Source organism: Dermacentor andersoni, chromosome 1, assembly GCF_023375885.2.
Source record: "Dermacentor andersoni chromosome 1, qqDerAnde1_hic_scaffold, whole genome shotgun sequence".
NCBI classification, from domain to species: domain Eukaryota; kingdom Metazoa; phylum Arthropoda; class Arachnida; order Ixodida; family Ixodidae; genus Dermacentor; species Dermacentor andersoni.
In genome coordinates, this window is record NC_092814.1 from 264,083,249 (window position 1) to 264,107,466 (window position 24,218).

The 24,218-nt window shown below is 45.1% G+C and overlaps 1 long non-coding RNA gene across 1 annotated transcript in view; it reads right to left on the minus strand.

Moving 5' to 3' along the window:
- Positions 1-6,743: 6,743 nt before the first annotated feature.
- Positions 6,744-24,218, minus strand: part of LOC129380887 (uncharacterized) — a 38,963-nt gene continuing 21,488 nt past the window's right edge. Inside the window, exon 2 of the long non-coding RNA XR_011892273.1 lies at positions 6,744-6,999. This is a non-coding gene — a long non-coding RNA (uncharacterized lncRNA). The remainder of the gene's footprint in view (positions 7,000-24,218) is intronic.

Sequence of the window (24,218 nt, forward strand, 5' to 3'; positions counted from 1 at the left end):
CTAAGAAAACAGTTACCGCAGCTTGATTCCAACTGACACCAAACGGGACGTGTTACTTCGGCCGGGGCGCCGCAGATAAGGCTCCATTGCAATGTTTTTCTTTATTTCCTTTATTTCGTTCTGACTAACTTAGAGGGAGCCTGTTCTGGGGCGTTGCTTTATAATACGGATGGGCGCGCACTCACGTGGTATTTTTCATATTTCGCGGGGTTTATTTATCAGTCGGAAAAGATTAGTACGTAATTAGTACGTCGCTGAAGATACCGCAGTTAGTGTCCCTTGGTTGTGCCTATAAATGCCTCATTGACACTTTGATAATTAGGATAGCATGTCTCGAGTTAAATAATTAATTACAATTACCTAATTAAATCTCAGTAACGAAAAATTACTGGCAGCTACTCCACTGTACTGTAAACAATATGCACTAGGTTTTGTTAGGGTAACGCATTGCTCTTTTTTTTTTTTAATCTTGGTGCACGATAGTTAATTGGGACACCCCGTATATCTTTACCTTTGCATGCAAGTGACGATGTTTCCATCCCTAATAAATGTTGTTAATTATTAGAAATATTTTTTTTCATGAGTCGTTAGCATTGCTTACTGGAAAGAGAAGCGATACTGAGACACACAACATTCACGTGCATTTCAAACGCCATTGATAAGACTCTGCCGAAGGGGTCACTGAAGTCTATAAGTTTTTTTTTTCATCGTCAAAAAAAGCGCGCAATGCAATTTTAAGCGTGGTGAAAATACAGCAACATATTCATTCTCTAGGAATAGGCTACTCATATTTCCAGAAATAATTTTGTTGGCTACCTCCATCTCTTTCAAAAATATAATAAACTTTGTCCTGTGTGTATGTTTAAATATATTGTGTATGTGCATGGTGTTTACAGCCTAAATTTTAAAAAAAATGTTGAAGTGACAAAATACGGATGAGGCAGCCGCCACTAGTGCTTCTAATGTGTGTATCCTCCTATTGTTAGAATTAGCAGGAATAAAGCGAAAGTATGAATTAAAAGCCGTGCACGTTCGCGCCAACAATGATGCAATGAGCTATTAGCCCTATTAAAATTTCAAGTGAAAAGGTCGAGGAAAGTCAATAGAAACCTTAAATGATGTGGGTGAGAAAGCTCTGGTAATGGCACTTTAGGTGTGTGTGTCTGGGAGGGGGGGGGGGAGGGGGCTTCGGCATCGCCAGGTGGGGGCTCAGCCCCCCCCCCCCCTCTCCGGAAAACTCCGGAGGGGGCTCGGGCCCCGGAGCGCCCCCCTCCCCGTAGTCGGGAGTCTATGCCTGCAAGTGTCGGCCATGTACAGGCAACGTGTATCTCAGAAAGTCCAGAAAGAGTGTCGTGTACAGTTCGAACATGGCATGTACTAATTCCACCACAAGTTTTTTTGCGAGGAACTTTCATCAGCTGTGAAATTGCTGTCGAAATTTCATATAGGTCGCATAAGGGCTACATGGGAAGTCTTTAGCAACGAGAGTTTTAATAAATAAGCGAGTGCTTGCATAACAGAAAATCGGATGGATGCATCGATGTTATGAGCGTCCCCTTTGAAACGGGGTGGTGGGTTGCGCCACCAAGCTCTTGCTATTATACAGCCTAATGTCGTACCGAGGTTAAAAAAGAAAAAAAAAGAAAAAGAAAAGAAATCCACGATGAATTCCCAGAACCAAATTTTCTGACCCCCTATTGTGAACTATGTTTTTGTACGTCTCCGTTTTTTGTCGTTTCCCTCCTTCTCTTCCACCAATCTTCCAATCGCCTCTTACTAATCTCTATTGCGCATATGTTTACTTTCCTGCTGCTCTCGCTGAACCCGAGGGCTTCAAGGAGGCCAGTGGTGCCTAAATTGACTGCTGGGCAGACTTCTTCACATTCTTATAAAACGTGCTCCATCGTTTCCCTGGCTTTACTGCAGCAAGCACATGCTTCTTCTTCCTTCTTATATCTCGCTTTATAGGTGCGTGCTCTAAGGCATCCTGATTTCGCTTCGAAAAGTAATGAGCTTCCCTTTGAGTTATCATAAATTGTTTCTTTCCTGATGTCGTCTTTTCTTCTTAAGTTTTTACTCATGGGAAGTTTCTTTTCCATTGCCGCCACCCATCAGATTATTTGACCGCTCCGTTGATAGAGGCGCCGCCTGGTGTTTCTTTAGACCAGAGCAGCGTTTCATAAATGGTCATAGGTATGTGAACAGCCAAAGCCCTTCCGTTTGCTAGTTACTGAGGTATATATATATATATATATATATATTGTCACGTGGTAGTGACATTAAAGAACACAGTAGCAATACTGTGAAAGACAAAACTATCTTTTATTGGGCGAACCTGTGCCCACAAAGACAGGCTACACTTAAAGCACAACGATACCGGCGAACACAGTCGGCGATCGTCGAAAATCTGATCAGCGGGTCAAGCGCGTCGGCTTTTATAGATCAGTCGTCGAATGTTCCAGAGTAACCGATTGGACCCGCGTGTCTTCCACAAAGTTCTACACTATTCGCGTCGCGCAAACATGCAATCAGATTACACAAGTTGCGGGGAAAGACAGCGGATGGAACCATCGATAGCATACCAGAAACTTCTTTTACATGCAGGCGCGTCCTGCGCTGTGCGATAACATTTGTTAGGTGGTGAGAAGTGGTCGCCCGATAAAGATAAAGAAGTACACGTGTCAATATACAGCAAGCGTGGGCCTCCTGTTCTTTATAGGGCATTTAGTTGCATTTAATTGTTTAAAGGCTAAACCACTATATTTCTGACATAATCATACTGTAAATGTCATTGCGAACTAGGTTTGAATACTAGCTTCTTTCTCACTTTTTCGTGCACGAGTCGGTTGGTCAGGAGTACGACTGCGCAAACAATCCCGCCAATACTCAGATCTCAAGCGTGCCACAAAAATCCATGTTACCGAACGAAATGGCCTCCGCATAACGTGCGTTGGTTCAGTCTTTAGGATTGAAATGGTTGTCATTATCGCAAGTTCTAGGAAAAAAGAGACTCCGCAAAATCATTGTGACAGCAAATTGTGCTCGCCACTTGAGCTCTCAACAGCCGGCATTACATCGCTAGTGAAAGCGCTGCTGGAAACCACTAGAGAGTTTCAGCAGAGCGTTTACGGTCCGCTCCGCTCAGACCAGCCTATCACAGCAATTGGCACGCAGCCGCTCAGCAAAACGCTACTGGGAACACTGACGCGCGTGCGCACAGCACACATAGCGGCAGCGGAACGTGGGACGCTGACCACGTTCCGCTAGGAACCTGATTTAGCGGTGCGTCAGGGAGCGTGTAGTTGCTTTCGTAACCGTTTTACCGCCAAGCTGAGAGCACGTCAGTGGCATCTCTGGGAGACGCGCTTGTTAGATAAGATAATCAATGCATTCTGTGCAGCCACCCGTGCGGTGAAACGTATGCGGAGCGGAGCGCAAGCAAACGCTCTGCTAAAACTGTCTACTATCAGCCGTTGTAAGCGCGCTAGCGGTGATGTGTGGCGAAAGTTTGATGCTGATGGCTTAATTGTTGAACACTAATTAAAATGGCCTTGATTTGCTCTCTATTTTCAGACGTTATAAGAAGCACGTAGAGTGTTTGCCAGCTCTCCTTTCAGAAGCGAAAGTGTCACGGCCGTCAAGTTTAGTTGAATTATTGGGGGCGCTTTGTGTCTGATATTTATGAAAAATGTAATGTGTACATCTCAGTTAATTACGACGTTACATGGACGTTACACATATGCGTGTGTGTGCGTGTGCGTGTGCGTGTGTGTGTGTGCGTGTGTGTGTGTGTGTGTGTGTGTGTGTGTGTGTGTGTGTGTGTGTGTGTGTGTGTGTGTGTGTGCGCGCATCGAAGCTATCTGTAAACACGTACACTAAAGAAATGAGGCAAGCAAATGCAAGCATCCAATAAGAATATCCATGCATTCCGGCGGCGATTCTTGAGCTGCATACACTTCGAACGTATAAGCGGCAGATATCCGAAAGAACGATCGCACGTTTAGCAGTGTTTGACCATTCCTGTCACACATTCTTTACTTCGCCTAAGGCTGCGCTCCCACGCAGCTTTGGGGCTCGGTAAGGTTTGTGGGATTGCCTGCAGCACGCGAACTCTTACACTGAGGATGGCGTCTGTGCTCATATTTCTCAAGTCACGGCAGGAAATATACCGTAGTGGACGAATGCGACGTTGTGTGCATCACAAAGAAGACAGTTGTTCTTGAGAAAATGTCGGTGTCCGCTGCGAGAGCCACACACTATGTGCGGTAAATGAATACAGAGTCGGCGGAATCACCCGAGTCTGCCGTTTCTTCTTATTGATTTTTTGTCTTAAGCAAAGCTTCCTTTGGTACTTATCCCGGGTTTGGCATTCGTTTCTCGCCGGGTAAACTGTGCCGGTAATGAAGCAAGTGTAATAGTAAACTGAGTCGATCCAGGAAATGTGTAATCAAAATGGGACAGACCCCGGATAATTTATGTAATCAAAGGTAATCAAAATGTAATCAAAGGGGCTTTTGTGTGATCAGTAATGCGGGACGATCTTAGATGCAGCGCCGTCAAAGGCGCTGGTGAGAGGATCCTGATAATGCTATCGCATTGCCGTGGCTCAGACGTATCATGTGGACCTAGCTTCTTTCTCCGGGCTTTGAGTGCCTCCCCGAGCAGACGCACCGGCGGGCGCCTCTCACACACCTGTCGCTTCGGTGTAGTGTGGGCACTTGTGTGGTGGTGCGAAGAGGAAAAAGAAAAAAAAACCCGCGCCGTAGCGCGTTTGCACGAACAGCAGTTGTGACGTTAGCGTGGAGAAATTTGGAGGACTTTCGTATATACAGACGCTGGTTTACACATCCCAAATGGTTTTCATACAGTTAAATACAATGGCAGCTTGGCCTGCTTATCTCAAGTACTGGAAAAGCATTTATTATTGACAATGGCAAGTTTCTTGGATAAACACGGAATTTTATCCTCTTCCCAGTAGGGTTTCATTTCTGGAAAAGGTACCCAATCGCTTCTTGAAGATCTCTCTGACGTGTTGAACTTGTCTTTCGAACGTAATCAGATCGTATGTGCCGTCCTCCTTGACGTCAGCAAAGCTTTCAATAGCGTGAGTCATGGTATTCTGTTAACCAATCTTTCAATATTAGGATTTCGTGGCACATTCTTGATCCCCCTGGAAACCTTTTTGCATCACAGGCGCTAGTAGGTTTCACTAGGGCAGGCTAAGAGCTATTTCTTTGTAATAAAATCTGGTGTCCTCCAGGAGTCTATACTCAACCGACTGTTATATAATATTTATGTGAATGACCTTGCTGATATGGTGCCTGTTGGATTGTATCAGTATGCAGATGATACTGTCATTATAGCTCAATCAACAAACTTTATGCATGCTATTACTTCCTTACAAGCAATGGCCACTAAGGCTATGGACTGGTTTTGTGCTAACTTAATCAATATCAATGCGTCAAAGAGAAAACTTGTTTGTTTTCACAATCCTCTGAAAAAACTAGACACCGATTACCCGTTTGTGCTACATATTTCAAAGTGTTCTTCATGTCTGTGTAAACCTATAGATTATGTGACTTCTGTAAAATACCTCGGTTTGTACTTCGACAGTGATCTTTCCTGGAACTCTCACTTAGATTATGTATGCAAACGACTTCGTGCGGTATCTTGTGTGCCATACAGTTTGGGATATTATATGCCCCTCTCTGCTCGAAAAGTTGTTGTACATGCGTTGTGTTATAGTGTATTAAGGTACAGCATAACAGTTTATGGTCATGGTGCAATTCGTTGGCAAACTTGGGTCAACTCTATTCTCCGTTCTATTCTAAAGATCATCAGCTATGATTTAAATCCTAATGACAAAAGTGACGTTTTCAAAACCGTATTTATGCGGGACTTTAATCAACTACTGCTGGAAACTGTTGTGCTAAAGCATTTCTGGAAAAGTAATTTCAAGGTCAAGTACGTTCCCTCACGTTGTTTGCGGCCTAAGAATCTTTACCTCGTACCCAGGCGTTGTACAAGATATGGCAAGAGAATACGAGATAACTATGTTCCTGTATATTTTAACAAATTGTCTCAAACCGTCTTGCGCGTTCAAACCAAATACAAGTTAAAAAAGGCACTCAGGCAAATTGACAACTAGTCGCCTCAGGGAACTATTCGTTTGTTTTTCTTTATTTTTTTTCCTTCATAGACTACATTAAATGTGAAAAGTATGGCAATTGAATAACTGTTTGGTTCCGCTGCATGCCAGGCACTGCCGCTCAAGCCCTGTGTGGCTTTGGCAGGCCTGATATGTACGCTGCTTTCTTTGTAACTTTGTGGAATAAAGTATTATTATTATTATTAAATACGACCCCAACGGGCGATTACCAACGTCTCTATCCGAAGGTCAATTGACTTTGTCTTTGCAAGGGGTGCAAATGGCGGGAGACAGGAGGACGGGGGGCGGGGGTATTACTTGTTATGGGCACTCTACCCAAGCAGTTTTCGCAGCATCTAGCAGAAGGAGAAGCTCCACTCCCGAATAAACGCGTACGTACGTTCCAGCAGAGGTGGAAAGCTTTCAGGTGCAGTGAACGCACCTTTTATTATTGCGTTCCCTGTCGAAGCTTTCAACGTATCTGGAACATTGCGTTTTGATGGGCATAAGAAGTAAGTGAAGCTTTTTTTTTTTCTATTTCCGACGTTCCGAGCGTGATGCCTGGAACTTCAGAGAATAAAAAAACAACAGGAACTTTGTCATGTAAGTTTTAAGATTACCTACATGATATTTCCGTTACCAACTGCTCGTAGTAGAGTGTGTTAATGACCAGGAGCCAGCGATCGAGCGTGTTTTTCGCCCAGCCGGGACGAACGATTCTGGTTACGGTGTCGCAGGCCAAGGATCCGCTCCCATCGTCCGCCAGCGGTGGACTTCGTGAGTGTCGCAGGTCCCGAAACAGTTTCTCCAGGGGCCAGCGCAGGAACTTCGTCACTTCGGTGACGACGTCACTGGGCAGAGAGCAACGCATATTTGGTGCTCACCCGGACACAAACAGTATCGATCGTACGGCCCTCCTTGTCATCACGATAGGCCGGAAGAAAAGTGGGCAATGACAGACCTTGAGCACGCCACCTTCGCGACCTTGTACTTGATGCATCGTGTTATTGAGCGCAATTTGGTTGTCTTCTGCCGTCGTTGGCCGCTGCTAGCGTGCATTGGTCACTGTACACGCATTTCCCTGAGCAAACGCTTCAGAAGCTTTCGCGGAGACCGCTGCCGTGCACGCAGGACAAGCTCCAATGGGGCACCAAGTGGCGTATATAGCCGAGCATTACGTTGATGTCTGTGCTAAGCTTGCGCCGCACCACAAGCGATGTCTTTCTGAACAAGCACGTACTACGAATCAATTACAGTGAGTGGTCATTCGTGAACACATAGTAACAAGAACCGGCCGGATTCTTCCTTCTAGCATATGGCTTTGGGCACATTTGTGGCAGTCGCATTTGTGGCGCTTCACGTTTATCACAGAAATTACCCTCGCTGACCAGTTCACAAGGCTACAACACGGCATGCCATTCGAGGGCAGAATTGGCCGAAACACGAGGTTTTAAACTGCAGACCCATATATCGCGGCAGTCAACTAACATGTATACCTGCGAGATGGTCTTCTACTTCTCTCTAGTATGGGGGCTTTTCGTTGCTAGTTAATTCCCACACTTGTAACAAAATGCCGACTCTAACCGAGGTCGAATTCAACCTGTAGCCAAGAAGAAACACGGTAGAGAGAAAAAGAAACCGGACGTGCCTTTGGTTGACGCATGTCCGGTTGTGCTACCCTACACAAGGGTACAGAGCGAAAGGGATGAAAAGAAAGACAGCATCAACCGCGAACAAGCAATACCACAGACAGTAGACACATAGGGACGGTAACGCTGTGTTAGAGCTTGTATTTAGGGGGTAAAAAATACTGTTTACATCAAAGTGGTAAGCGATGTTTTATCGGAAGCAATGATTATCTATATATGGCTTCCGTTGTGTTCCAATTATCGTTGGAAAGGGTCTCTTTTTGCTACCGATCTGAAATGGATAACGCGTGCTGCTATAAATAGAAAGCAAATGTTTGCCCCGAACGTTCTGAAATGTAAATTTCATTCTTTCCTGATCACATGAAATATCGACCATTAACAGTCTATTACGACTAGCTGCAAATGACGCCAAATCTTCCAGCGCAACAAAGATATCAAACTCCCAGGGCAACGCGCAGACTATTGTGTACATGGACACCCTTTAGCACAAGGCGCCTAATTGCCTGTGAGAGCTTGCGCACTCAGATAAATCGAAAACTCTAGTAAGAAGTACTACTCTTTTTTTTTATTGAAATGAATATTAGGAGAGGTTGGCGCCTTTATGGTGGCACCGGCTACTCCTTGTCACTCGGCAAAGGAACCAAATTTGCATAAAAAGGGAGAATAGCGACACGAAATATGGCACTCAGTAGAACACTGGATGAATAAAAAATATACAGTCCAACAGTACATGAGTCGCAAAGTTCTGTGCATTAGTTCAGTCCACATACGCTTATGTAAAGTCAGATGTTTTGAACAGCCAAAACACACAATACATGTAATGCACTGCAAGTACAGGAAAGAATTATACATACTGCGTAAAAGTTGCGATCACCCCATAAACCAATTATGAGCCACGAACAACGTTTGTGTTACTCATTTAGCGTATTCGGATCATCTGATACCTAATATTTTCCCAAAATGTTGGTGTCCTCTAAAAACTTTTTTCAGAGCAAGAAACGCTCTTTTTTGAAGGCCCGTAGTTGGCCATGGGCCAAGTATCTTTTTTAGAGTGAATGGTCTTCTGTCTAATATAAACAAATTAGCTTGCAGTACCGTTCTTTGTGTATCGTATTTCGTGCACTCGAGAAGAAGATGATGCACATCTTCGTCTGGATGGCCACAAGAACACTGCGGACTAGAGACACGTTTTATCCTGTACAAGAAGTGTTTCGTAAATGCAGTACCAAGACGCAGGCGGTGTACCAATGTTTCAACTTTTCTGTTGTCTCTTAGATTTTCCGGCATTGACAAGTTTATACATGGGTCTACAAAGTATAACTCCGAGTTTTTAGTTTGCTGATCAAACCAGGTAGTTTTGCTGAGGCGACAAGAAAGCTGTCTCAGGAGCAGACGGACTTCACTACACAATAGAGGAAGATTGGTTGTCTCCACGTTATTGTGCGCCCGATTCGCAGCTGCGTCCACTGCAGTATTACCAAGAATATTGCAGTGCCCAGGTATCCACTGGAATGCAATTACGTGGTTCATTGCGCTTGCTTTTGTAAGTTCTTTGAGTGTCTCATACAATAGCAAAGTGTTCAAAGAATTTTTCTTATTGCTCTGTAGTAATGTGAGAGCGGCTTGCGAATCGCTAAAGATAACCCGTTTTTGCGAATGTTTTTCTGATGTTATGAAACGCAAAGCACACAGGATTGCAAACAGTTCTGCCACGGTGGAAGATGTCTCTCGGGATAATTTGAATGTTTTCTCTAGCGCTAAATGTGGAATGACGAATGCTGAAGTCGAGGAATTTTTATGACACGAACCATCTGTATAAACGTGGATGTACTGGGGATATAAGAAGTAAAGTTGGAAGAGTGCCAGTTGTTGTGCGGCAACTATGAACATGTCTCTCTTAGATATAATCCCATCAACCGATATTTCTATTTTAGGACATGTTAACATCCAGGGAGAGTAACAAACATCCACTTTGCATAATTCAAATATTGGTAATAATGCCTTATGTTTTCGAACAACATCGTAAATATTGCTTTTATTTCTTTCGGTAAGCGCGAGGTTTAATGGATGCTTCTCGTGTTGGGTTAAGATGCGATAAATATGTCGGCATGTTTCAACCGTTCGTATGACTGGAAATGGTGGGTGACGAGCTTCTGCAATTACTAAAGAACTCGAGGTAGCCTGCGGAACCCCAAGACACACTCGCAGCCCTCTTGCCAGTAAACGTTGAAGACGTTCCTCAGAAGTTTGCGATAAACCATGGAGAATAGGTGCCGAGTAAGCAATTCTTTGTTTTATGAGTGCGTTATGAACCTGTAGTAGTGAAGAGACTGATCCCCCCCACGTTGTGCCAGCGAGTCGCCGAAGTACGTTTATTACTGCATTGGTCTGCTTTTCAATTGCGCGGATGTGTGAAGCCCATGTTAGCTGGCGGTCAAGAATAACTCCAAGATATTTGTGCTCTTTCACAAACATCAAAGTTTGCCCATTAAGCGTAAGTTGGAAATTATTCAGCTGTCGTCTAGTGAAAGGAAGTACGGCTGTTTTTGCGTATGAAAGACTCATGCCTCTTTCTTTTAAAAATGTGTCGATACTATCAAGACCCTCTTGCAGCGTTCTTTGAATGTCTTGTGTATGAGATCCAGAGGCCCATATGCAGATGTCGTCTGCGTACAGCGAATACTGTAGACCAGACGGGAGTTTTAGTGGCAAGGCTGCCATGACACAGTTGAATAAAAACGGACTGAGAACACTGCCCTGCGGAACGCCCTGCGTGATGCTGTGATAATTACTCTCTCCTTCGATTGTTTCCATAAATATTTTTCTGTTTTTCAAGAAATTTGATACCCATCGCAGTGCTCGACCGTGTAGACCAAGCTCTAACATGCCAGCAAGGATGTGTATGTGATTTACAGTGTCGAATGCTCTTTGAATGTCTAAAATACTGCTACCGCCACATTTCCGCAACTACGTTCATGTTCGACGCATGTTGCAATGTCTAATACTGAATCCATTGTACACCTATTTTGTCAAAAACCGGTCATGTAATTGGAAAACACATTTGTGTGTTCACACCACCACTGCAGTCGGTGGTCTATCATCTTCTCCATTAGTTTGGAAAAACAGCTTGTGAGACTGACGGGTCGGTAAGAGTCAAGACAAAGGGGAGCCTTTCCTGGTTTTAGTACTGGAATTACCCGGGCGAATTTCCATGAATCTGGAAGAGTCTCTCTTATCCAGATATCATTAAATATCTCCAAAAGAGCCATTCTTCCTACTGGACCTAGGTTCTTTAACATCATATACGTGACACCATCTGGGCCTGCGGTTGTCTTTGTACGGCATGACGAAAGAGCACATTTCAATTCATTTAGACTAAACTCACAGTCAAGTTGAGGATTTGTGACATAAAGCACGCACGAACTTTATGTTCTGCTAGTGTTGTCGAACTTGTAAATTGTAGGCAAGTAAACGGAATTCCTGGTCTGGATATAAGTTGACAGAATTCGTCAGCAACAGATGTTTCCGGAGTGCTTCGAGCTACGGCAAGGGCTCGGAAGGGATGGCTCTGGGTAACTGGACCACGAAAAGATCGGACAACTGACCATATTCTGGGAACTGGAGTAAACGGAGACAACGACGCGCAGTATTCTCGCCACCTTCTCGTACCTAATTTTTGTAAGCGTCTGCGCGAAGTTGACCGAACTTTCTGTGCCATCTTGTTGTCATCCAGCTTTCCACTGCGGCGGTAAGCCCGTTCCGCGCGTCTTCTAATTGCTCTTAGACATTCATATTCCCCGTCGACTGCAGCATATTCATTTGGAACAATGACTTGCTTTGTGCAAATCTCGTAAGACTCACACAATATATTTGCAAAACTTTGAAAGCTCAGATTTTCGCCCAATGTTACTTAAATGGTGACGAAAACTTTGCCAATTAGTATATTTTGAGTAGCGCCGGGTGCCCTCACTCCGTATGAGGCGATGTTTAACCAGGATCGGAAAATGATCACTACCGTGCGTTTCTATGTCCGTTGACCATTCAACGCCATCAAGAAGGTCTTGTGAGCAGAGCGTAACATCTATACAGCTTGAGTAACGAAACCCCCGCAAGAACGTTGGAGAGCTGTCATTTAACACGATCAAATTACTTTTTTTCTGCGGCAGACTCTATGATGCTTCCACGGGAATCGTTATATTCACTGCCCCAGATGACGTTATGTGCGTTGAAGTCCCCACAAACCAGCACATGTGAGTTTGCGATACCAAACACATTCACTAAGCTGTCTACTGATATTTTGCTAGCACATTGTAGATAAAGACTGATCACTGTGACGCTTGCGTTTCTAAAAGATATCTTCCATTCTACGAACTCCGGTATATTTATATCACTCGACTGTATTAAATAGGACGGCAGGTCTTTTCTCACGCATAACATCGCTCTGCTACTTCCAGCAATGCGCGATGATTTATATATAACATAGTCTGAAAGACGAAAGTCATCTCTTACGCCTGCTTCCTGTATACACAAAACAGGAAAGTTATGTTGAGCTAGTAGTTTGCGAAAATCCGCTGACTCATTTCGAAGGCTATTAGCATTCCAATGAAATACGAAAACATTGTTGTAACGATTATTCATTGTAAGCCTGCCGTGGAGCTGTTGGTGGTTGTGGAAGCACCAACGATTCCATAGAAAGCGATGCTTTTACCTCTGCTAGGTTGTTTGCTTGTGGAATGGCACTTAGAATTGCACGCAGAGCTGTGAATAGCATGGGCAGGATCCTCTGTGCCACGGGTAAAGACGAATCACCAAACGACGCTGAAGCTCCATGCATGCTCGAAGCAGGTCGCTGAAGAGTTGACTGAGATGGTCACTGGGATGACTGGTTTGGTTGAGGCGAATGCTGAGGTAGTCGCTCAGACGTTAGATGAAGTTGCTGTGTCAATGGCTGAGGGCGTTGCTGAGAAGGTCGGCGAATTTCACTCGAAGCCTGGGCAAGATGAGTAGCATTCTCTGAAGGTGGATCATGCCGCTTGCTGTCAGAACGTTGTCGACCTGAGTGCTTTAGAGCTGCAGAATAGCTCATATGGACCCCTTGCTCTTTTTCTTTGTTAGGAGTTGGAGGCGCGCATCTTACAGCATCAAGGTTGGGTGGGGGAGCATTGCGAGGAGGCAGCCTTCCGTATTTTAACTCATGTCTGCGTAACCTTGAGGCAGTTCTGCTCTGAGGGCAGCCGGAGTAGGAAGCTGTATGGTTTCCGCCACAGCTGGCACACTTTGGCTGACACACAGACTTGCACTCTGAATGGTTGTGGTCTTCTGAGCATATCTTGCAGCGACGCTGACTGCAGCAGTTCTTCGATAGGTGTCCAAATCTCTGGCATTTGTAGCATCTTTGAGCAGGGCCATGATATTCTTCTACGGGGTGACTCGTGAAACCTAAATGCACTCGTTGCGGCATTGGTTTGTCTTCTCTGAAATGGAGGATGACGGTTCTCAGAGGGCGTGATTCTACCGCTCCGTCTTCTTGGCGATTGTAGCGTGCCTGACGACGGGCAGATGACACTCTAAAATCCTTCAGGAAGTCAACCAGTTGTTCTTCCGTATACTCAACTGGCACATGGCGTATCTTGCCAACATTCTTGGTATAAGACGCCGGAATGAATGGCTTGACTTCCAAACCAGCCACTTCGCTCATCGACAGTAGATGTGTTGCAGATGAGACTGAAGTAGCGTTGACAGAGAAACTTGCATCTCTGTCCAGGCGGAAAGACTGCACTTTTTCTTTTGCCGCGGAGACAATTTCCGACGCAGCTCGGTTTGGATTCACTTGCCAGAAGTTGCGTCCTTCCTGTGAGGGACGAAAAACAACTGGAATTCCCTCAGGCAGCTTCTTTTTATACGTTACCAAGGAGAACGGCGTTTCATCGCAGTCTATGTCTTCATCTTCACTTAAATCATAGGTAGATGTTTTCTCGTCGTCAACCCGTGGTTTCTTGGCTTCACTTTCGCTCGTCTCAGCCATATTCACTGAACGTGCGCTGGAAGGTAGGGCAGCGTTGAAAACTAGCGTCGCCGGCTTGATGACATTGGGCGCTTGTTGTGGCACTTCCGAGTGCGGCGCCGATTCTGCGGCACTCATGCGCCTAGGAACGCGCTGTCGGACATTGGGCTCGTGCCGGTGTTCTTTGCTGCCTACCGCCGTGGTAGGCGTAGATGCGCTGCGGAGCGCAGCCAAACCACGCGATATTGTGCGTGATCTTTAGCACACAGGAATCCCACGGGGTGTCTGTTCTCCCTGGACAACAGTGAAGTCTGAACACAGCACTGATTCTTCGAAGAAAGCAGAAAATAATATCTCACCGAAGAAGCAGCGGCCGCTCGGAGGGACTTCTTCTTCTACTCTTTTATTGAGGTCCTTTCTCTGGGCAAGCTTGCGCGTATGAAATTAAGCCCCAACCACTGGCACGCGCTGGAAAGCTTCGGCGCGCGCCGAAGGGTCAAATGCGTCAAAGCGTCGGTCGGGAACTCGCTGAAGCGGAACGTCGCGCAGCGATTATGTCTACTGCCGATGCTAGAAGTTTGCCGGCGCGCGGCGAAGCTGCGCCGGCGTGCACCAATGGGAGGCTGCGACGCCTCGCAGGCGTCAACCAATCGGAGGCTGCGGAGCCTCTGGCTGCTAGGCCTGTAATGGCCGACCGTGCGGAGACGCCGGCACCAACGAGCGTCCGAGTGTTTTGGACGCACGACGCGCGCGACAGTGTTCCTGAAAGACAGTGTTGTAATAGTAGGCCGACAACGACACGATCAACCGACCGACGACCGTGGGTTGTGGCAGTGCGACGTGGATCCGAAGCGACTTCGAACGACGCCGACTAATCCAACCTGCCCACTGGGTTCCGCCGGGCTCGGTACGATCGTCTGCTAAGACAGACAACCGAATCACGATTGCCGCAACGTCTGTGCTTGTTGTATGTGCATATTGTCGTGCTCAAAACGAATGGAAACACGTTTACGAGCTCCGAAGTCTGGATAATCAACACTCGCCTATCGCCGATGTTGTTTACGTTACGCGTAGGCCTAGCGCGTCCATCGAGTTCGTAACTGGCGAGTGAACGAACTCACCTGAGAAACTCTGTCGAAGGAAATGAATTTTCAGGTCCGTTTGGTGCTGCAGTGATTTAAAATATGGCACTCTTGACTTCGTGTGACCTGTGATGTGGTGAATGAACCGTGTGGAAGTTGGGTTGGTCAACCGCGGCGTGTTTCGTGTGGTGTCGGTTGACTCAAGTTTAACGGGCAAGCTCTGCGCTGTTTCCAGTGGTAAAGATAACTTCCGAAAGCGAAATACACCAGTAGCCGAACTATTGGAAGTAATTACATAATCAGCCGTGCCGCCTGTTTCAGCTGACACTGCGCTCTTCTATTCGGCATGTGAATCCAGTTCAGTACAAGTTCACTGTACTCATTCACTCACTTCTTTCTAGTGCGTCCGTCTTTTGGGCTAGTTGGGCATAAATCGCTCGTGATGCAATCAAGAACACTGACGCACTGAAGCATACGTGACAACGCAGTCATGTTTGAGTCAGTGTGTCGTTATAGTTGAGCACTGCAAAAAGAAATTATCTGTTTGCAACGTGTGCCCTGTGTGCAGTGCATAGCAGGACCTGCATCATGCAAGACCTATGCATGTAGCAGCGTATACCACGATTCGATGCCCGCTTCAGAAGCAGCAAGTACTGAGTCAATGAAACTGTAATTGATTTTTTATCTCACTTTTTGCTTATGGAAAGTGTAGATGGTGTGAGTGCATTGTGGGGAAGGTGAAAAGGTGTCATCAGTGTTTTGTGCAGTCAGTACGCTTAAACTGCTGGAATCCCTTCAGCCTCTACTAAAATGTTTCTTGCTGCGATACTATAAATTGTAGTCAGGACAAAGATCTACTCAAAACCAAGTTACTAATGCATCTGCGGAGAATGTGTTTGATTAACAAGTTAACGCTTCCACAACAACAATATGCTGATGCACAGCATATGTGCTTACAATAAATACATTCCGTAAAGGCGAACGACTGGGCCTACAATATCAAACTTTGTAGTAGCCCCGTAAAAAGTGCTGCCATGCGTATCAGCTACAACGAAACTGCTGCACGTCCAACCTTCTTCCTTGGAGGCACTTCTATAAAGACTGTTCGGGCCCTTCCCATTCTGGGTGTAGCATTTAGCTGTTCTCTCAACTTTTCCGCATATGTCACCAGCACTGTATGTAAGCACCGGCCCTTTCTTGGGTTTGTGTCCCGTGTCTCCCTTCCCTGATGACCTAAGGTTTTCCGAGCACTCTACACTTCTATCATTCTGTCACGACTTGAGTACTGCTCATCAGTATAGTTCCCGTACCAAACTCTCGACGCTAACAAGCTTAAGCTTGTTCAGCGCCGGACAATACGCACCCTTTACTCCCGTCTTTTCGGTTGTCACAAGCTCATGCCAGCCTTCGACGATTGCCTCAAACCCCTCAAGTAGCACACCCTGCAATACCAACGCAACATTGCACTAGTCTATACTGCAGGGTGTTTGACGTCTCTCTGGACAGCACTAATCTTTCTTCAGTTCGTCTGAACAAGTGGTCAGCACAGCCTGAGCCCTCATCACGCCTCTATGGCCCGACACCACAACTCCATGATTATATCTGGCATGCAGAGCTTTCTCTCCACCCCCCTGGCGATTTGGATTCTCCTTCCTTGGAACCAGACTTCATATTGGCACTCCTGTGTGTTGTGCACCTGTTGAATGTGTGCGTGTGTGCCGTGCTGTGTTATTGAGCAAGTGTGTGTGCACGTGGAGGGGAAGGAAGTGTCTTCTGCATCCTGCAAATTCCTGCTTTGGATGTCTGGTTATCAGATGCTCTAACATACAGGCATCAGCCTTCTTTTTAGTCTAGTGTGCCAAGTTAGCACTAAGATTATTATTATTATTATTATTATTATTATTATTATTATTATTATTATTATTAGAATCATCACTTTGACCACATTGATTGTGTTGAAGCCAGCGTGACACATGATGCTCCACTCCTTAGGGTCGATGAAATGAAAGATCTTGGTGTGTACTTCGACAAAATGCTAAGCTTCTCTTCACATAGATAATTACACAAGATGCCCTTCCCGCTCTTGGAATTGCATGCCATATATTGCACGATTTTCACTCACCTGTTGTGTTTCTGAAATTCTGCTGTGTGCCTCCAACTACTAGAGTATGCCTCTGTAGGAGGGGGGTGCAATGAGCAAATCTAATTCTGACCTCATTGAATGCATCCAGAATAAATTGATGTCTATCTTCAAGCACCACTTTTGCCATTCTGGCGACCACAATTGAGCCTTCTCAAATATACTTCAACTCGCACCTCTAGATTCCAGTCTTAATTAATCGCACCTTTTGTTCCTGTATAAGGTGGTCCATGACATTATACATTCCTTAAAGCTTCTTGATCATATGCATTTGTTTGTGCCGCAACAGTATACCAGGTAGCATTCCACATTCGTTGCCTGGGCTTGTTACAAGATTGTGCTAATAAGACTCGACTCCAAAACATACTTCAGAGTTCATTTCCTGTGTTTTGTGTATCTGTAGATAATCACGTAGGATTAACTCCCTTTTACTTTTCCGCGTTTCCTTTTTTCGCTATTTGTTTATCTTCTATTTTTTTGTCTACTACATTCATGTTTTCTCTACATTTTGTCTCACATAGTGCTCGTTAAGTGCACCAGTACAAAGGCTCTCTAGCTGTTCCTGGGCACTACAATAAAAATTTGAATGATTGATTATTATCGTAGTATAAAATTGTGCTTTTTAAGTATGTACTAGTATACTATTTTAGTGCAGTAGCTTTCGTGCAATTAAAAAAAGGGCATGAATTAAGAAGAGAGTGAGAAAATGGTAGATGAAAGGTAGGGAGGTTAACCAGGACTGAGCCCAGTTGGCTGCCCTACACTGGGGAAAGGGAAAGGGGGACGGAAAGATTAAAAGAAGAGAAAGTCCACGATGGATGCTGACCTTGTTGGAGAAGGACGCCTGTGGTCGTCGTTCTGGCATGAATTAAGAAAGTGCAATAATATGCTATGTGCCTGATCATATGCATTGTGCTATTGATTTCTTCTGAGTTTTAATAATGACTGGCTACTGTATGCAGTGTTGTGCAATAAAATAATATGCCACAGCAATTATTCCGTGCCTCGCAGAAAAAATTGAATATATCTTTCTCAGTCAAAACATCATAGCAGGCTGAAAACAAACTGCAATTTTTCTTTTTGTGGTGACGAAGTGTGTAAATTGTGAAAATAACCTGTTTATATATTTCTTATACTATGCAAATGAGCTGCTCCCATACATTCGAATAAGTGCTTCAATAGTACGACTTGGCAAAGGGCAACGAAAGACTCCTATTAAAACCCTCTAATTCTCAAGCTTGTATTATCTGACGGTATGTCATTTCATTAATGTAAAGAAAGGCAAACTTGATATGTGGAAACCAGTTACAATAGAACATGGCCCTTACACTGTGAAAATGTTTTGTAGCAATACACTCAATGTGAAGGCCTCCGGATGCGGTGTTGATGCATCAAAACAACCTAGAGTAAGAGAGGTGCTCCATGGGCTAGATTTGACAGAATCAAGAATTGGGGGGAGACAAGATACGAATTACATACATTTTAGCTATTCTAGTTTTTTTTTTCTGCGAGTGCTGCAGGTGTTTCAATTCGTTTGTGCTGATTTTCTCAGAACCCACTTTTTCACGTTTCTTTCATGTACCAACAAGCATAATTATATTGACACGGATGCTTTATCTGTGTCCGGTTACCGTATTTCACCGGCTAAAAAATGTTAAACGTTATCGCTCGCTGCACGATGCGCCTGAACGTATCGGAAGTTTCGCGAATGTTATCGATGGTTCTGTCTGTTGTCGACGAACCTTGCTAATCTGATTGCATACGCGACACGAATTGTGTTGTAGTTTCTGGAAGGCGCGCGGGCACCAGCGAATAGGCTGTAACTTTCGACGACTGCCGTATGCAAACCGGCGCGCTTGACCCGCAGATGAGATTTTCTACGATTGCCGACAATGCTCGCCGCTATCGTTGCGAATGAGCCGGCACTATTTATTTACCGTCACTACTACGTGGCAATATTTCCAACACAGATTTTTTTCAGTTATACATTGCACGCCTAATTCTTACATAATTGGCTGTGCAATAAGCTACCAAAAAATGAAATGGTGCAACAGTTTTTGATATATGGCATCGTCGTGCAGGTGTTTGCAAAGCGATCTTGCAGACAGACGACGCGCGAGCGCTGATGTCGATATTTTGTACACTATCGTTACTTCAGAAATAAAAAACTGTTGCGGCAGGTGTATATTCATTATTCAAACGTGTTTTTTATATCTAAAAGCACATACAGATCACTAACTTATTGTTTCAAGCTTAGTTTACAGCAAGCTGTTTTAGGCCGGACTTTGACGGATGAAGACGGAGTAGTCCAGCAACAGTGCGCCGCAGCCGAGGAGCGTGCTTCGGCGCGCGTCGGAGCTTGTCTCCAGTGGTTGCGCGCCCTTTCCCTCCAGCCGAAGCGAAGCGACGCATTCGCTTGCCAGCGCGCGCCGAAGCTTTCGGCGCGTGCCAGTGGTTGGGGCTTTAGAGTATGAAACATACTCGTTCCACGACAAGCCGCATGAAGACGCCGGAGCGCATGTGTTGCGTTGCTCACGAGTGTGTATAAGATGCATGGACCTTGTTGGCACGCTGTAATCCACTTTATACAGCACCGAAACACTCACAGGACGGGTAAGTCAAAAGGACGACACGCGGCACCCTTTCTTCTTTTCGTTCTTGTTCGCCTCTCTCTCTATTTCTCTCTCTCTCTCTCTCTGCTACAGTACGTCCATGACGTGCTGAAGCCGAAAGAGAAATAAAGAAGAGGGAACTTGTGAGCACACCCACAGATGAATGTTGAATCACGTATAGGCACAAGCGCTCGTAAGCGCGTAGCCCAGTTGCGTTCAAAAAGTAGATAAGTGCTTGGGTGGCCTTGTGAATACTACATGCCAAGTGTGTGTGCGTGTGTGTTCCTTTTGTTTGTTTGTTTGTTTGTTTGCTTACTAGCACGAATGAATGAATGAATGAATGTTTGATTTTTAATGGCGCAAGGGCCATGTATGGCCAAAGAGCGCCATGTCCATGGTAATGGGTTCGCAATATACTTAATGAGTTCCATGAAGTTGGGGCGATGTGGCTGTAAAGGGGCCCTAAAAGTACTTGCTCTAATGTACGTAAAATCTGTATAATAAGATTATGGCGATAGTGTATGACGTGTGCTATGAACATTACGATGCATTTAAAAAGGATGGTACGATGTGTAAAAATATAGAAGGTTATAAGATTGGCTGGAGCACTACTGCCTCCTTAGAGCCCTTGAAACGCAAGGGTCTGGAGGCATGTGCTATGCAACACAATTATCGTAGCGGCATCCTCTGGAACGAGGATGCTCTACGAATGTAATGGGCTTATAACACGTAGGACAACGTCATTTAAGAAATTGAGGACTGCCTTAATATTAAAAAGGGGCTCTCTGCCAAGAAACATAGCCGGGTGAAGAGGAATGTGGTAACGGTATGCAAGAGGAAAATGTTTCTTTCTCTCCGCTTCGGCTTTCCGGCACTCCAGGAGGACGTGGAGGACGGTAAGCCTCTCCCCGCACCTACCACAGGTTGGAGGGTTACTTCCGGTGAGTAGAAAATTATGGGTGCCAAACGTGTGTCCTATTCTGAGACGACAGAACAGGACATCCGTTCGGCGTGATTTTGCTACAGAGGGCCAGAATCCTAATTGTGGTTTTATCACGTGGAGCTTATTATTTGTTTCCGCGTCCCACAAGCGTTGCCAGTGGTTCCGTAGTTTTCTACGTAAGAGAGGCTTCAGATCAGTAGCAGGGACCGCAGCGGTACGAGTAGCTTGCGATGTAATTGATCTGGCCATTTGGTTTGCTAGAACATTTCCCTCAATACCTCTATGGCCAGGTACCCAGCATATAATGATATGCTGGTTAGATATGTATGCTCTACACAGAACGGAGTAGAGCTCAACAAGTACAGGGTTTTTGTGTTTATAGAGTGAATTCAGGGCTTTTACGACGCTTAGAGAGTCTGTATATATGACTGTTTTTCGAAGTTTTGATTTCATTATATGCTTCACTGTCGACAACAGTGCATGGGCTTCTGCCGTAAATATACTAGTTTCCGGGTGCAGTGCGCCGGATTCTGAATAAGATGGACCGGTGGCTGCGTAAGAAACCCCTGCATCCGACTTGGAAGCGTCCGTGTAAAACTCAGTGCAAGAGTACTTATACTGGAGTTCTAAAAAATGCATTTTAATATGTGCATCTGGCGCATGTTTCCCGACATCTACAAACGACATATCACAGTCTATGATCTGCCACTGCCATGGCGGTAACAGTTTCGCTTGAGTCATAGGACAATGTTCAAGGAGGGGAACACCCATTTCCTCAATTAGGTTCCTCACACGCAAAGCAAACGGCTTCCTCATTGCAGGCCGGTTATGGAAGAGCGTAGCAGCGGTAATATTGTTTGTTGTTGAATAACAAGGGTGTTCGTTGTTCGCTTGTACTCTCAGGAAGTATGTGAAACTGCTATAAGACCGTTGTAGATGAAGTGACCACTGATTTGACTCAACGTAGAGGCTCTGGATTGGACTTGTTCTGAAAGCGCCCGTCGCGAGACGGATACCCAGATGGTGGACGGGGTCTAGGATTTTTAATGCACTTGGTGTTGCGGAATTATAAATTATTGCTCCGTAATAAAGGCGGGAGCGGACAAGACTGTTATATAAGTTCAAAAGACACTTTCGATCACTACCCCATGTAGTGCGTGACAGAAGCTTGAGGAGGTTCATTGTTTTCAAACATTTTATTTTCAGATTTTGAATATGGGGAATAAACGTGAGCTTTGAATCTAAAGTGATTCCCAGGAATTTATGTTGACTGCTCACAGAGAGGTGGTCTCCCTTGATCGTAATACTAGGCAGTGGTGCTACCCCACTCTTGTTTGAGAAGAGTACGCAGGTACTTTTTTGGGTGTTTATTTTGAAGCCGTTCTCATCCGCCCATTTAGACAATTTGTTTACCCCAAGCTGTACTTGTCGTTCGCAGACAGCAATATTGCAAGATTTGAAACTTACTTGTACATCGTCAACATAAACGGAATAAAACATTGTCCGTGGAACGACTGTATGTAGGCTGTTCATTTTTACAATAAAAAGTGTGCAACTAAGTACGCCCCCTTGCGGAACACCAGTTTCCTTGGTGAATGATTTCGATAAGACATTACCAACCTTTACGCGAAAAGTGCGGTTAGACAGATAGCTTTCAATTGTGTTTAACATGTTCCCACGGACGCCCATCGCGGAAAGATCGCGGAGGATCCCGTATCGCCACGTCGTGTCGTACGCTTTCTCTAGGTCCAGAAACACTGAAAGTAAAAACTGTTTATGAATGAACGCATCTCTAATGTTTGCCTCGATGCGTACAAGGTGGTCTATTGTCGACCTTCCCTCTCGGAAACCGCATTGAAGGGGGTCTAGTTTATTGTTGCTCTCTAAGAAGCTGATTAAGCGCCGGTTTACCATTTTTTCAAAAGCTTTGCACAGACAGCTTGTTAGCGCTATTGGCCTGTAGCTGCTGGCTAAGGCCGGATCTTTCCCTTGTTTGAGTATGGGAATAACTATAGCTTGTTTACAGGACGATGGAATGTACCCCGCCGCCCGCATGGTATTAAAAAGACATAGAAGTGTTTCCAGAGCTTCAGGGTGTAGGTGCCTAATCATTTCGTACATGATACGATCGCCACCTGGCGCCGAGTGGTTGCAAGAAGCCAGAGACGCCTTAAGTTCCGCCAAAGTAAATGGACAATTGTAAGCATCACTCGATGAGCCTTTGCGGTTTAGGGGATGCCGCTCCTCGCGTTCTTTGTGTCTTAGAAATGTTTCTGTATAGTGCGATGCACTGCAGATATATTGAAAGTGGTCGCCTAGAGAATCCGCCTGATTTTCCAGGCTGTCACCTTGGCTACTTACTAACGGTAGGGGATGTGACTCCCGGCCTATTAACTTATTTACCCTATTCCATACTCTTGTTTCATCAGTGTATGAATTTATACTGGAGATGTACCTATCCCAGCTTTCTCTCTTTGCTCGTCGACGTGTTCTCCGGCCTTGTAACTTGACTTGTTTGAATTTAATAAAGTTTTCAGCAGTTGGACAATTTCGAAGCAATCTCCAGGCCTTATTTTGATTTTTTCGTGCTTTCCGACATTCGTCGTTCCACCATGGGATGCGACGTTTACTTGCCAAACCGTTAGTTTGGTTGATACATTTAGTTGCAGCGTCAGTAATAAAACCTGTTAGATATGCCACAGCGTCGTCTATATTTAATCCAGCAATGTTATCTTCGCCTAAATACGTCAACTCTTGGAACAGTTCCCAGTTGGCTGAGTTAATGTTCCATTGCGGAAAATGTGGCGAGCATGCATCCTGTTTCGTTAGGTTTAAAATAATTGGAAAGTGGTCGCTCCCACAGCAGTTCTTCAGAACACTCCACTCAATATACGGAATTAGTGTACTCGATACTATACTTAAGTCTATTGATGAGTACGTGTTATGTGCCACACTGTAGTACGTCGGCTCTTTCTTGTTAATTATGCATGCTCCTGAGGAGGAGAGGAAGTTTTCAATTAGGCGACCTCTCGCATCGCAACGAGAATCTCCCCACAGAGTGTTATGTGCGTTGAAGTCGCCGGCAACTATGTAAGGTGCCGGAAGTTCATCTATATAGTTTTGAAATTCTGTTTTGTGAAGATGGTAATTCGGAGGAATGTATATGGAACTAATCGTGACTAATTTGTTCAACAACACTCCTCGGACAGCAACTGCCTCTAGGGGCGTACGAAGTCTTAATTCCCGGCAAGCAACACTTTTGGCAACTATAATGGCCACACCTCCGGACGACACGACAGTGTCATCACGGTCTTTACGAAAAATAGCGTACTGTCGGAGAAAATCAGTTTGCGTATGTTTGAGGTGCGTTTCTTGAACACACAGCACATTTGGTCTATATTCATGTAGGAGCTCTTTAATGTCGTCGAGGTTATGTAGAAGTCCTCGCACATTCCATTGTAGTATCTGTGTATCCATTATGCTATATGTGTAGGGTGCTGTGTGTTTAAGAGACTGATGTTAGCTCACGGGCCTTTTTCTGGCGCCGTGACGGGAGTTTTGTCTCTTTTGGAGCGATCGAGACCCCCTCGCCGCTCCTTAGGCGCTGGTGGTGCCGTCTTGCTGGTGGTTGTGTCCATCG